The sequence below is a fragment of the Stenella coeruleoalba genome, assembly GCF_951394435.1.
Source record: "Stenella coeruleoalba genome assembly, chromosome: 3".
NCBI lineage: Eukaryota > Metazoa > Chordata > Mammalia > Artiodactyla > Delphinidae > Stenella > Stenella coeruleoalba.
In genome coordinates, this window is record NC_137148.1 from 64,787,159 (window position 1) to 64,799,237 (window position 12,079).

General features: G+C 39.0%; 1 protein-coding gene and 1 long non-coding RNA gene across 6 annotated transcripts in view; one reads left to right on the plus strand and one right to left on the minus strand.

Annotated features, from left to right (window-relative positions):
- LOC307184012 overlaps positions 1-6,565 on the minus strand; it is a 45,670-nt gene extending 39,105 nt beyond the window's left edge. Inside the window, exons 1-2 of the long non-coding RNA XR_013827648.1 lie at positions 6,240-6,565; positions 2,430-2,512 (exon numbers count right to left, since the gene is read on the minus strand). This is a non-coding gene — a long non-coding RNA (uncharacterized lncRNA). The remainder of the gene's footprint in view (positions 1-2,429; positions 2,513-6,239) is intronic.
- Positions 6,566-6,791: 226 nt separating this feature from the next.
- Positions 6,792-12,079, plus strand: part of ATG10 (autophagy related 10) — a 222,941-nt gene continuing 217,653 nt past the window's right edge. For 4 of the 5 annotated variants that reach the window (XR_013827657.1, XR_013827658.1, XM_079917356.1 and 1 more), the window contains exon 1: positions 6,900-7,049. The gene's annotated coding sequence lies outside the window, so the exon portion shown is untranslated. Of the gene's footprint in view, positions 6,807-6,899; positions 7,050-12,079 lie in introns of those variants that run through there. The other variant, XM_079917357.1, reaches the window with a different exon arrangement.

A 12,079-nucleotide genomic window follows, 5' to 3' on the forward strand; every position in this document is an offset into this window, starting at 1 on the left:
ACTCACATGTGGAGTGCTTTCCTATCTTCTGGGTTGATGTTCTTATTCCAGGCAGGTGTCCTTTAGCATTACACAGCTGCCGCAAGCCAGTCTACCTGGCTAGAGCCATAGGCAGCTTCAGATTGGTGGAATCTCTAGGCCAAGCATCACACAAGCCAGTAATCTCTGGCTGAACACCTTTATTAAGACTAGTGGAATTCATAAGCATCAAGGAAGGCATTTCAATTCTTTACTGGCCCTTTCAAGTGCTGTGCTTCACCCATATATATATCACCTTAAAGACCATCCTCATGAAGCCATCATGACCCATCAGCCAAGCAAAATTCCAGCATTTCCCCATTGACTGGACTGAACATTTATTACAAGTTGTATGTATTAAGAGCCAATTTTAGAGACAAGTCTATATATAGGGCAATAAGCATCACCTCCTCGAAAAGGGAACCCTCCTACACTGTTGTGGGAACGTAAATTAGTGCAGCCACTATGCAGAACATTATGGAGGTTCCTTAGAAAACTAAAAATAGGGTTACTGTATGATCCAGCATCCCACTCCTGGGCATATAACCAGAGAAAACTCTAATTAGAAAAGATATATGCAGCCCAATGTTCATAGCAGCACTGTTTACAATAGCCAAGACATGGTAGCAAACTAAATGTCCACTGACAGATGAATGGATAAAGAAGATGTGGTATATATATACACTGGAATATTCCTCAGCCATAAAAAAAAGAATGGAATATTGCCATTTGCAGCAACATGGATGGACCTAGAGACTATCATACTAAGTGATGTAAGTCAGACAGAGAAAGACAAATAACATATAATATCATATGGGGAATCTAAAAAAACGATACAAATGAACTTACTTAACAAAACAGAAATAGACTCATAGACATAGAAAACAAACTTATGGTTACCAAAGGGGAAAGGAGGGGAAAAGGGATAAATTAGGGGTTTGGGATGAACAGATACACACTACTATATTTAAAATAGATAAACAACAAGGATCTACTATATGGAACAGGGAACTATATTCAATATCTTGTAATAACCTATAATGGAAAAGAATCTGAAAAAGAATATATAACTGCATCACTTTGCTGAACACCAGAAACCAACACAACACTGTAAATCAGCTATACGTCAATAAAAAGTTGTTTTGAAGAAAAAAAAGCTTCACCTCCCCTTCATCATACACATCAAACAATATAAAGAATTAAAAGCATCATAATACAAAGCAGTCAGATATTACATCAAAAATGTAGCAACAACTTTGGCCTGTTTCAATCCATATTTAGCATTCTAACAGCACATCACTTCAATGGGACTGGACAGCTTTCATGGTGTCCTCCTTCTTCCTGTCATCATTCATGTTCCATTATATGCTTTTTGTTTTTGTTTTTGTTTTTGCGGTACGCGGGCCTCTCACTGCCGCGGCCTCTCCCGTCGCGGAGGGAGCCCAGGCTCCGGACGCGCAGGCCCAGCGGCCATGGCCCACGGGCCCAGCCGCTCCGTGGCACGCGGGATCCTTGCGGACCGGGGCACGAACCCGCGGCCCCTGCATCGGCAGGCGGACTCCCAACCACTGCGCCACCAGGGAAGCCCCATTATATGCTTTTTATTAGCATGCCTTGAGTATATATAGAATAAGGATGTCTCTTTACATCCTTCTACTATCTATGCCTACTTCTTTATATTATGAGTACCTTAATTTGAGGAAGACTGAACCATGCAGGGACATTCAACACAGTCAACTCTGGGTTGCAGAAGGTGGGGAACTGCACATTTGGAATGTCCCATTATTATCCTTTGCTGGCCATCACATTCTAGCTTTCCTCCCTTTGAAGTTGACCTCTTTACCTCCATTGTTATTCTCTTTAAGAACAACAGGATATAGTCTATATCCAGATAACATTCCTTTCTTTGTGTCAAATAGATATTCAGTAAAGATTATAAATAATTTGTTCCCATCTAAAATCACAGACATCAATTTTAATTTTTTATATTGGAGATAGCATTCTTTATTTTTATTATAAAAAGTAACATATCGATAATACATTATTTTTTCTTAAATCTGAAATAAAAAAGTATGAAGAATAAAAGTCATCCATAATACACTTACATAGGGATATCCATTATTAATTTTTGGTTATAATTTACCATTTTTCATTAGGACCATAAATGAATTCATACTTTAACACACTGATTTGTACCTGGTCATTTTTCCATTTTAGAAAACACAGATTACATGATTATATTAATGACTGTATTATTCCATTGCTTCTATGTATCAATCTCATAAATTTGAAAATGTATATATTTTTGTTCTCCACAGCCCTGCAAAGCTGGGATTATTACTAATTCCCTTATATAGAAATACAGATCCTGAGGTTCAGAGTGGGTAAGTGACTGCTGAAAATTTACATACCAAGTAAGTGGCAGAAATAAAGGTTGCTCTAGGACTTCTTGACTCCAAATTGGTGCCCTTTCCACACAGTGTGTCTCCTGTCTCTGTAATGAGATAATGCAGATGAAGGGGCTGGGCAAGTGCACCCTATTGTTATTTATTTAAAGAGACAGCCTAAAGGGAGTCATTGCCTCAGGAACAACTTCTGATTTGGTCTGAATCTAGGGCAACTTCCCGAATTAAAACTGCGCAAAGGCTTCTAGGGCTGCAGATTGAACTCTTCTTCATGCAAAACATCATTATAACACAACAGTATCAATATGCAATTGAATCCTACAATAAGAATTAATTCCTGATCAGTGAACATAGCCATACAACATTAAAGAAAACAGGTCATTATTGAAAAAGGACATTCAAATCTGCAAGTTTAGCAGCAGACCCTAGGTATGTACATTGATCTTGTCTCATTACCCTTTTCCCCCCTTATTTTCTTCACCGAATGACAAGTGGAATGTCTAGCAGGGGAGGGCATCTTGCTACATTGGTCTAAGGAATCTAACCTGGGGCCTAGAAGGCAAAGGAGGTTGAACCAAAAATTTTGAAGAGTTTATGAGATTCTATAGTTCTCTATTCTCTATTCATTGCTTGCCAAATCAATGGATTCTGGAGACAGAGTACTGCAAATATCCTGTTGAACTCTTTTTTCCCCACATAGTCCAAAGGTGTTATGCATTCTTTTATCACAGATAATTTGCTATTGATCTACTTTCTCATTTATGTCTTCTTGGCCCTCACACTACGCAGTTGGTCAAGATTTTGGTTTCCCTGGGGCAGCTGTCCTCTTATGCCTCCAAAGACTCTGGATTGACTTTCCCTTCAGGGTCCTGGACACTTCATTGAGACTTGGGACTAAAGGTCCACAGTGAGAACGTATTCCTATGAGGTTTTTGGGTACAAATTGCCAGGGCTTATTAAAATATAATTTTCAGAAAAAGATAAAATGATGACTTTCATACAGATATAAAAAAGGGCACATGTTAAAGAATTCATTTTACTCATATAATATGAGAGAACCAGGCAAAATGGGACAGCACTGATTCTTCCATGGGTAGGATGGGACAAATAAAATCACTACCGGAAGGACAGAAGTTACACATTTATCAATTACCCATGACTTACAAAGAACAGCAAAATAGCTCAATGAATAAGGCTAGAATCTAATAACCCAGAAGAATATGTTATAGACGCGCATAATTTTTTTAATACCCCTCCTTCAAAAATGAAAGAACATAGGGCCATCCCAACCAATTCCAGTGGAATAAGACAAGTAACCTGGATAATATCAGACCACTGCCAGAGAGATCCCTTTAGAACACTGAATTTCCCTGACAAATCTAAAACACAAGTTATAATTCCAAAATGTCCTCAAATGTTTAAAAGATAAAAATGTCCAACCAAGAATATTAGAAAATGGAGTAAATATCAAAATTCACTAAAATATTCCATAATTATTCATACCAGCTTTATTTATAGTAGCCAAAAGCTGAAAATAACCTAAACGTCCTTCCCAGATGAATGGATAGATAAACTGTGGCAACCACCAATTTTTTTACTGTCTCTATAGTTTTGCCAACTATAGTTTTTTTCCTCTCATTCTTTAAGGTAAGTACTATGTACACAGAGCTTCAAGATAAGTTTCTTATCTCTGTCGTCCAATCAGATTAGCTCCTCTCTTTCTTTTATGTAATTTACCTTTTCCTGAGGACCTCCTGGAAGGTGGTAGAGGACATCTGCCTACTACAGGCTGCAGCAGAGATAGCTATTCTCCCCCTGTATCTACTTTCCCCTTCTTCATTTTAATAAAACAATCCCACTTTGTCAAGGTTTGACTGAGCCCTTGGCTACCTAGCTAGAGACTGCATTTCCTACTTTCCATGTATCTTGGTATGGCCCAGAGGATATGTGCAGAAAGAATATGTATAAAAGTATTCATTGATTAAAGGAAAACACTAAATATAATACAGTTTGTATAACCCTATTTTGGATTTTTTTTCCCACTTTACAGTGTCTCAGCAAAATAAAATAAATGAAAAGCCAGAAGTCTCAAGTTCTTTGAGGCCCTGTGGGAAACATGGACATTTAAAGTGGAATGGACAAACAGAAACCTGTGAGGGTGAAAACAAGAATGGTCAGGGAGCTAGAAGGAGAATCAAGGGATTATGGTTTTATGGAAGCTAAGGGAAGCAAGACTTTTTTTAGAAGTGATCAACATGTCCAAATGAAACAGAGAAATCCAATAAAATAAGGAATGAAAATGATTAATGATTCATAGATAATTACCTTCAGTCTCAGTTTCATATCAATAAAATGGGTATCTCATGTGGTTATTACAAAATTAAACTAAACATAAGCTTCTGGTTTGTGGTAGGTGCTCAACAAATTTTATACCTTCCTTTCTCTCTTTTTGTGATTAACTCATTGTTTTATTCTAATACTAATTACTAGTGAGAAGCCCTGCTCGAGGCTGGGTAGGCACTGATGACAGACTGCACTAAAGTACTGTGTAGTGTACAGCCTGCCAGTACTATCCCTTGCCTGGAAGTTACCTGATTTACTTTTAGTTTCTTTGGTTTTGGCAGGTGAATCATGAAACTTAAAAACATCTCAAATGCAAAAAAAAAATTTGTTAACATGGTGTGTTGTTAATGCATGAAAAGTGTTTGTAAATTACTGAATACAATGTAAAGCAACACATTCTTATCATTGTATTAAAGCTTTATGTTTTTACTTATTTCTATTTTTTGGCCCTGCCACACAGCTTGCGGGATCTTATCTCCCTGAACCTGGGTCAGGGCAGTGAAAGCACGGAGTCCTAACCACTGGACTGCCAGGGAATTCCCATAAAGCTGTATGTTGTAAAGATAACTGCTTAAAGTTGGAGACACCCACCCACTGAAATTCTCATTGCCCTGTGATTTTTAAAAAAGCAAGTGGATAATTTTAATTGTCAGCTGTCTGATTAATTTATATCTATAGTTGCTCAAACATGTTAGGACAGTTCATCTTTACTAGCAGAATCTTTTTTAAAATTGAGTTTTAAACTATTTTACATGCAGTAAAATCTATCCCTTTTATGAGTTTTGGCAAACAAAGATCTAGAACACTTCCATTACCCCTCAAAACTTCCTCAAGCCCCTTTTTAGTCATTCCCTTCCCTTGGTCACTACTGATCAGTGTTGTCCCTTTTTCAGACCCTTTTACTTTTAAATAATTATAGGCTCACAGGAAATTGCAAGAATAGTACATAGAGTCCTGAGTACCCAACACCTAGCTTTCTCCAGTGGTGACATCTTACATAACTGTTGTACAAGATCAAAACCATGACCTGCATGTTTGAAGGCAGATTTTCCTTTCACTTCTTTGCCTGTTTACTCTTTTCTTTTGACACAAATTTAATTGTTGTGTTAAGAGGAGCAGATGCTAGTTTTCCCTTAGATGTCTGCAGTTGCATTTTCAGTATTTCAGTTGGATCACCGCTGTTACTCCTACATCTTTCTCTAGTCTTTTCATTATTCCACCTTTTCCCAATTTAATTCTCCTGCTAGATTTTTTTTTTTTTTTCTGAGCTTTGTGACACAGCTGGTACTACTGCCAATTCCCGAATCCCTAACTTTTAACCTCGGTCTTTAAGTTTCAAAGGGGATGGTGCTTGTGCCTAATTGTTGTGTTCACAGTAATTTTGCAGCTTGCGTTATGAGAGCCGGCACGGTTCTCCAACCCCCGAGAGACGTTCTAGGGGCACTAAACGGTTCAGCTCCGTTCTTGCCCTACCTTTCACCATTGGTCATCCTTTTATTTTCCAGATACTTGGCTGTTTGTTAGAGGAGAGTATGCAGTGTCTCTCGAAACCGCTGGCAACCCCTCCTCTCCCTCAATGCGCCGCCTTTGTAATGCGCTGAGGAAACAGCCGCACTTCGGCTCTTTAGGCCGTTGAAGTGCGGGGCGGGGCCTCGGCGGCCGCCGTAGCAAACTGCAGGGAGGTCACGCCTTCCGGCCTCCGCCCCACGCACGAGGCCCACGACGTCAGCCGCCCGCGCGAGCCTAGTCCTAGGCTGTGCGGGAGGTCCAGTGCGCATGCTCTGACTGGGTCGCCTCTGGCGACGGAGGCTGAGGGCGGTGTAGAGAGCGGTCTAACTAGTGGGCGTCTCTGCTGGCTGGCTCTGCTCCTGTGCCACCGCCCTCTTGGCCCCCGGGGGCCCGTTGCTCCCCTCCCCGCTACCGCTGGCTCGGCGGTACCTCGCAGGGTGAAGGCTCCCTCTCCCCGGCTCCCCTTCCCCCCACCCCGTCGCCCCGCCCACTCTGGGCTGGGCGGCAGGGTCAGGGGCCGAGCGGAGCCGGGTGAGTATTCCCACAACCTTTGCCGGCCGTTTCTTTCCGGCTCTGTTTCCCGCACGGTCCTCACCCAACTGCCGGGGTAGAGAGGAAGGGCGGGCGCGGGTGGGCGGGAAACAGCCCAGCCCCGAACAAAAGGCTGGGGAAGCGGGGCTCCCGCCGGTGAAATGCAGGCCGGGTCGCGCTGGAGCCGCTGGCGGGTGTGGATCGCACTCCTGGGCCACCATGGAGACCTCACCCTCGATTTAGGTAGTTACAGACCTGTGTTTAAAGCCTGTACCGAGACAGAAATTCTTTGCCTCGTAACCTTGAAACAGAGGATATGAAATTACTGGTGATTCCAGTGGTTAAGTGCCACTTAACTTGAAGGAGTTTCTAATCATCAAGAATTAGAAGATTTTCTTCCAAATAACGTATCTACTCAGCATTTGAAATCACGAATGGGGGGTGGGTGGGATAAAGGAATAGTTAACTGATTTGTAGAAACAAACTTTTATGATGGTAGAAATTATAAACATCTCTGACAAGGCGAAAGGATAGCTACATGTCTTTTCAAAGTCAAAATAGAGCCTTGTCTAATAGGCCCACCTGCGAATCAATTAATTATCTAGGGGACTATACTTTTGCTTGACATAGTATCGATTAGGGCCCAAGCTTTGCAGTTACTTTTTTTTTTGTCTAATGGAGCAAATTATTTCTGACTGGGAGAAAAAAATACTACTAATGATTATAGTTTTATTGCCCTATTTCCAAGATTTTTATAATTTTTACCGTTGAGCTTGCTCCTTCATTATGAGTTCAGTAAATCTTTGCCACAGGCTCACTTTGTATGAATCATGTTTATAACGTTTCAAAAATGACACTTCGACAGTGGCCTCACTCTTAAGTGGCGAAAGCTTAGTTTAAACTTTTCAGAAGTGGAAGACATAGGCCCTATGTAGTGTTCAATTACATTATTAGAATCCTGCATAGAATCCTCCTTGCTTCTGAAGGGTCAAATATGGACAAGAGGAGACATTTACAAAATGAAAACTTGGCCAAAAAAAAAAAAGTTGAGTATTGAGAAAGTCAAATTAAAGTTTTGCAATTACAAGGTTTAAAAATTGATATTTTACTTGAAACTAGTGGAAACAGTCTTTTCACTGGTTCTAAACTGGATTCATTGGATATACAATAGAATGTTACAAGATTATGCTTTTAAGTTTCTGAGAATGATAAGCAACCCCTTAGGAAAAACAAGTAGGGTAAAGTTTATCTAAGTAGTTTCCTTAAGACTGGGCTTGATTTGGTTATTAATATCTTTGAAGCCTAGAGACCCTTTGGGACCCTAGAGGCAGTGTTTGAAACATAAACATGCTCAGGGAACCATAACAACAACAGAATGCCCTAGAGATTATTTGGTGATTAACAAATGTTTTCAGGGGCCAAGTGCAGCTGGGTATAAAACAACTGGAAAATAGGGAAACAGAGAAGAAACCCTATGTAAAAGCATCCAGATTAGGGAGAGGCAGCTGAAAACGATGTAGACCCAGAGGCTCCTCTAATGTACCTGGCACCCCAGGCCTTATTGAACTTGTAGGTTTATAGGACCCAGAAAGAGTATTTACTAATATGAATTTAGCTTTGAAGTTAGGGTTATTTCATATCACTGTCATGTAATAGCTTTTCGAGAAAAACTTTTTAATCATCTCTTCTGAGTTCAAGAACTTACAATAGTTTCCTGTTGTCCTCTGTTTTAAATAGAATCTCTTTAGAGTTTTAAGGTGATTTAGAAACTGCTCCACTCCCCCTTCCCACCCCCAGTATTCCTATATTCCTTAATATTCCTAACACTCTCTATTTAGGCTCTTTACCTGTCTACTCTGCCTCATTTCAACCTGTTCCTAGATTCACTGACTGCCCCCACTCTTCATCATTTTTTGTAGCATCTCTGCCTTTCAGTATCCTTTTATACTTCTAGGATTATCTGAAATGTAACTCTTCTAGAGCAGAGGCTCTGGTGCCAGACTGACTGCCTTAGGTCAAACTGCCACATTTAACAGCTGTTACCTTGGACAAATTGCTTAACCTCTCTGTCCCAATTTCCTCATCTGTAAAATGGCGAAAATCACAGTGACTACCTCATAGGGTTGCTGTGAGGATTTAACAAGTTACTATAGTTTTGGTACATAGTAAGAGCTGAATACATGCTATTGTAATGATTATTTAATCCATAGTAATTCTTTAGACAGTGGTTGTACAATTTATCACTAATTTTTACTGTCTTTTATTGTCTAATGTTCTTTTCAGTTTGAATCTTTTCTTATAAATTTGATCTGTTGAGGGCAAAGATCATATATTATAATCTTTTAAAAAAGTCCCTTAAAGTTCTCCCAGGATGATTCTGGGGGCTCGATATATTTTTTCCCTATCTTACTATCTAGTTTTCTATTTTCTGTTTTCCATTTTACTTCTGTTGCTTATATTTTAAAATGTATACCCTATTTTGCTCTAAAAGTACTTACAGTAGATTATAAACTATATATAATATAAAAACATACAAAATAAAGGTAAATCAGTCATGAAAATATGAAGCTTGAATAGAAAGGTGAGGTTGGGGTGCATTATACTCAAATATATACTGTGACCATTTGTATAATTGTTAGTGGTGGGATACAGACTGAGTTATGAGTTTCATGATGGTCAGAGGAAAGAAGGAAACATATCACTTGCTGAGGAAAAACATAGCTTCCTTGGAAGTATTTAGTGAGTGAAATGCACATTGTGATCACAGATTTCAAAGATATGCATGCAAAGTCATACTAAGAAACCCTAGGGTTAAGTTCTCCAACCTTGTTAAGCCTACTTCTCATTTTTTCTCAAAGGGGGCTCAACTGCCATTTTTATGGAACTGTTCCATACATTGCAGGATGCTTATACTTGGTCCCTGAGCACTAAATGGCAATAGCAGACTACAACCTCCACCCACCCTTTGTGACAACCCAGTGTGATCCTACTCATTTCCAAACAACCCCTTCAAGAGTGGTTCCTCCTGATGTTGGGAACCATTGGACCTTATCTGCCCATACTTTATACAACCTATGCTTCAACTACTGCCTTTTTTTTTTTCCTTTTAACCTAGCATATTCTTTTCAGGCCCTGTCTTGCTGGAGCACTTCCATCTTTTTGACATGCTTTTGTCTCCACTTGGTAGGCCCTTATTCAAATTTCAAAATTCAATTCTGCGTTTTCCAGACTCCCTGTTTTTTTGGAGTCTTCTCTGATTTTCCCAGAAAAAATTTGACACTTCTTCCTCTGAGGACACACACATAGCAAGTGCTAGGATATTGTAGGTACTGAGTGAATGAATGAAAAGCTTGCGGAAATAAGAAGGCACATTAATCTAGCCTTTAATGGAGACTTTGCAAGAAGAAAAATTTAAAGGGACTGTCTCTTCCGTTACAAAAAAGTCCAACAGCTTTTTTTTTTTTCCAAAAAATAATGACACTTGGTAATATATTTTAAAAACACATTGCTCTATCATATATTCAGACTATTTAGACCAGCACTGAGTCCATAACCTCTGATACAATGTTGATCTTTTTGTACCTTCTTATTTGTTGAATATCTTTGGCCAAGGTCATAAGCCTTTAGTTCCTGGTTCTGGTCTAATGAGCATATGTGCTGACTAGAGTTAGTTCTACAAGTCCCACTGTTCAAAGGCAGCAAAAGAGTTTGAGCTGATGGATCAGTTCAAATCATCACTGTCGGAGGAACAATTTCTCTCATGTGCATGCAGAGAAGTCTTGGTTTATGTAAAAAAATGATAATCTTCTTATAAAAGTAATGACACCGGTATCAGAAAGATTAGATGTCATATAAATCTGTTGTTTGAATGGGAAAAGATCCAATTGATGAATAGGCTTAAAAGTTTAGTTGAAGAAAGGTGCTGTAAAGAGGTAGAGATATGTAAAATAAATTCATTTAAAATTTTGAATTTTCCTTTTGTTCCTTACAATTTTTACTTAATATTTACCATGTGCTTAACTCTGTTATAGGTGCTAAGATATAAAATTGTAAGTCACAGGTCCTCAGCAGTTTAGACATTGCTCTATCATCTTCCGATTTTCCTTGCTGTGGAAGAGATGGCTGAGGCTACACTGATTTTTGTTCCTTTGTAGATAAACTGTTTTTTTCTGCCTGCATTTTTGTTTTCCTTTTTGTTCTTTAAATAAAGATATTCCATAGACTACCTGTAGGCACAGGTTTCCTTCTAGCAGTTTTCTCAAACATACTGAGTCCAGTCAATTTATAGAAGTAAATCTCTTTAATCTTTCTTTTACCCAGATCAGGAAAAATTTTTCAATGGTATGTTTGCTTATGATTTCAATTCAGAAATGCCAGTTATTTGTAGGTTGGATCTGTGTTCTTTGTCCTTTCTATCAATCAGTATGCATTGTTTTCATCTTGGTTCTTTTCCTTCCGTGTTTGGAGATCACCTCACGTGTATATGCTAAAATGTTAATGAGATTCTTTTCCAGCTTCTGTACTTCTCTCTTTTGCCTCTTATATAGAGTTTGTCTAATATTGGGTTGGCCCAAGTTCGTTCCGGTTTTTGCATAACATCTTATGGAAAAACCCGAACGAACCTTTTGGCCAACCCAATATTATTTGTTTGAATTCCCTTCCAGTTTTTTCTTCTTCAGTTTCCTTTTTAACATTAGCTGTCTTTTTCCTTCTTATCTCTTGCTTTCAGTGGCTGCGTTTTTATTTTTCCTTTTTCTTTTTCAGTTGGTAAATTAGATAATTTCTAAGTTTTTCTCCTGATTCCCAGTGTAAGCCCATTATAGGAGCAAGCTTTCTCTCTTCCTCTTTATGGCAGTGCTCCTCTTTCTTATGGTGTACAAGCTTCATCTTGGCCCTGTGCTATTATTGAGGTTTTTGGTTTTCTTACCTTGACAGAAGAGGGACTTGTGTAGGGATGTTGTTGCTCATTCTTGTCAGAGTGAGTAAGCTACCTTCATCCTCCTCACTACACTTAGATGCTGGGGACTCTTCTTCTCAGTGTTAGGTTGGAGAGCATGTTGATAGATACAACCCAATTTATGAAGGATAGATCTTTCTGTACTCAGGAGAGGTCTTATTTTCCTATTGTCTAATCTTTCAGTCCTATGTCTCTAATGAGGGGAGTATTTTTCTGTAATTTGAAGTGGTTTATAGTTTTTTTTTTAATAAATTTATTTTATTTTTATTTTTTTTTGGCTGTTTTGGGTCTTTGTTGCTGCACGTGGGCTTTCTCT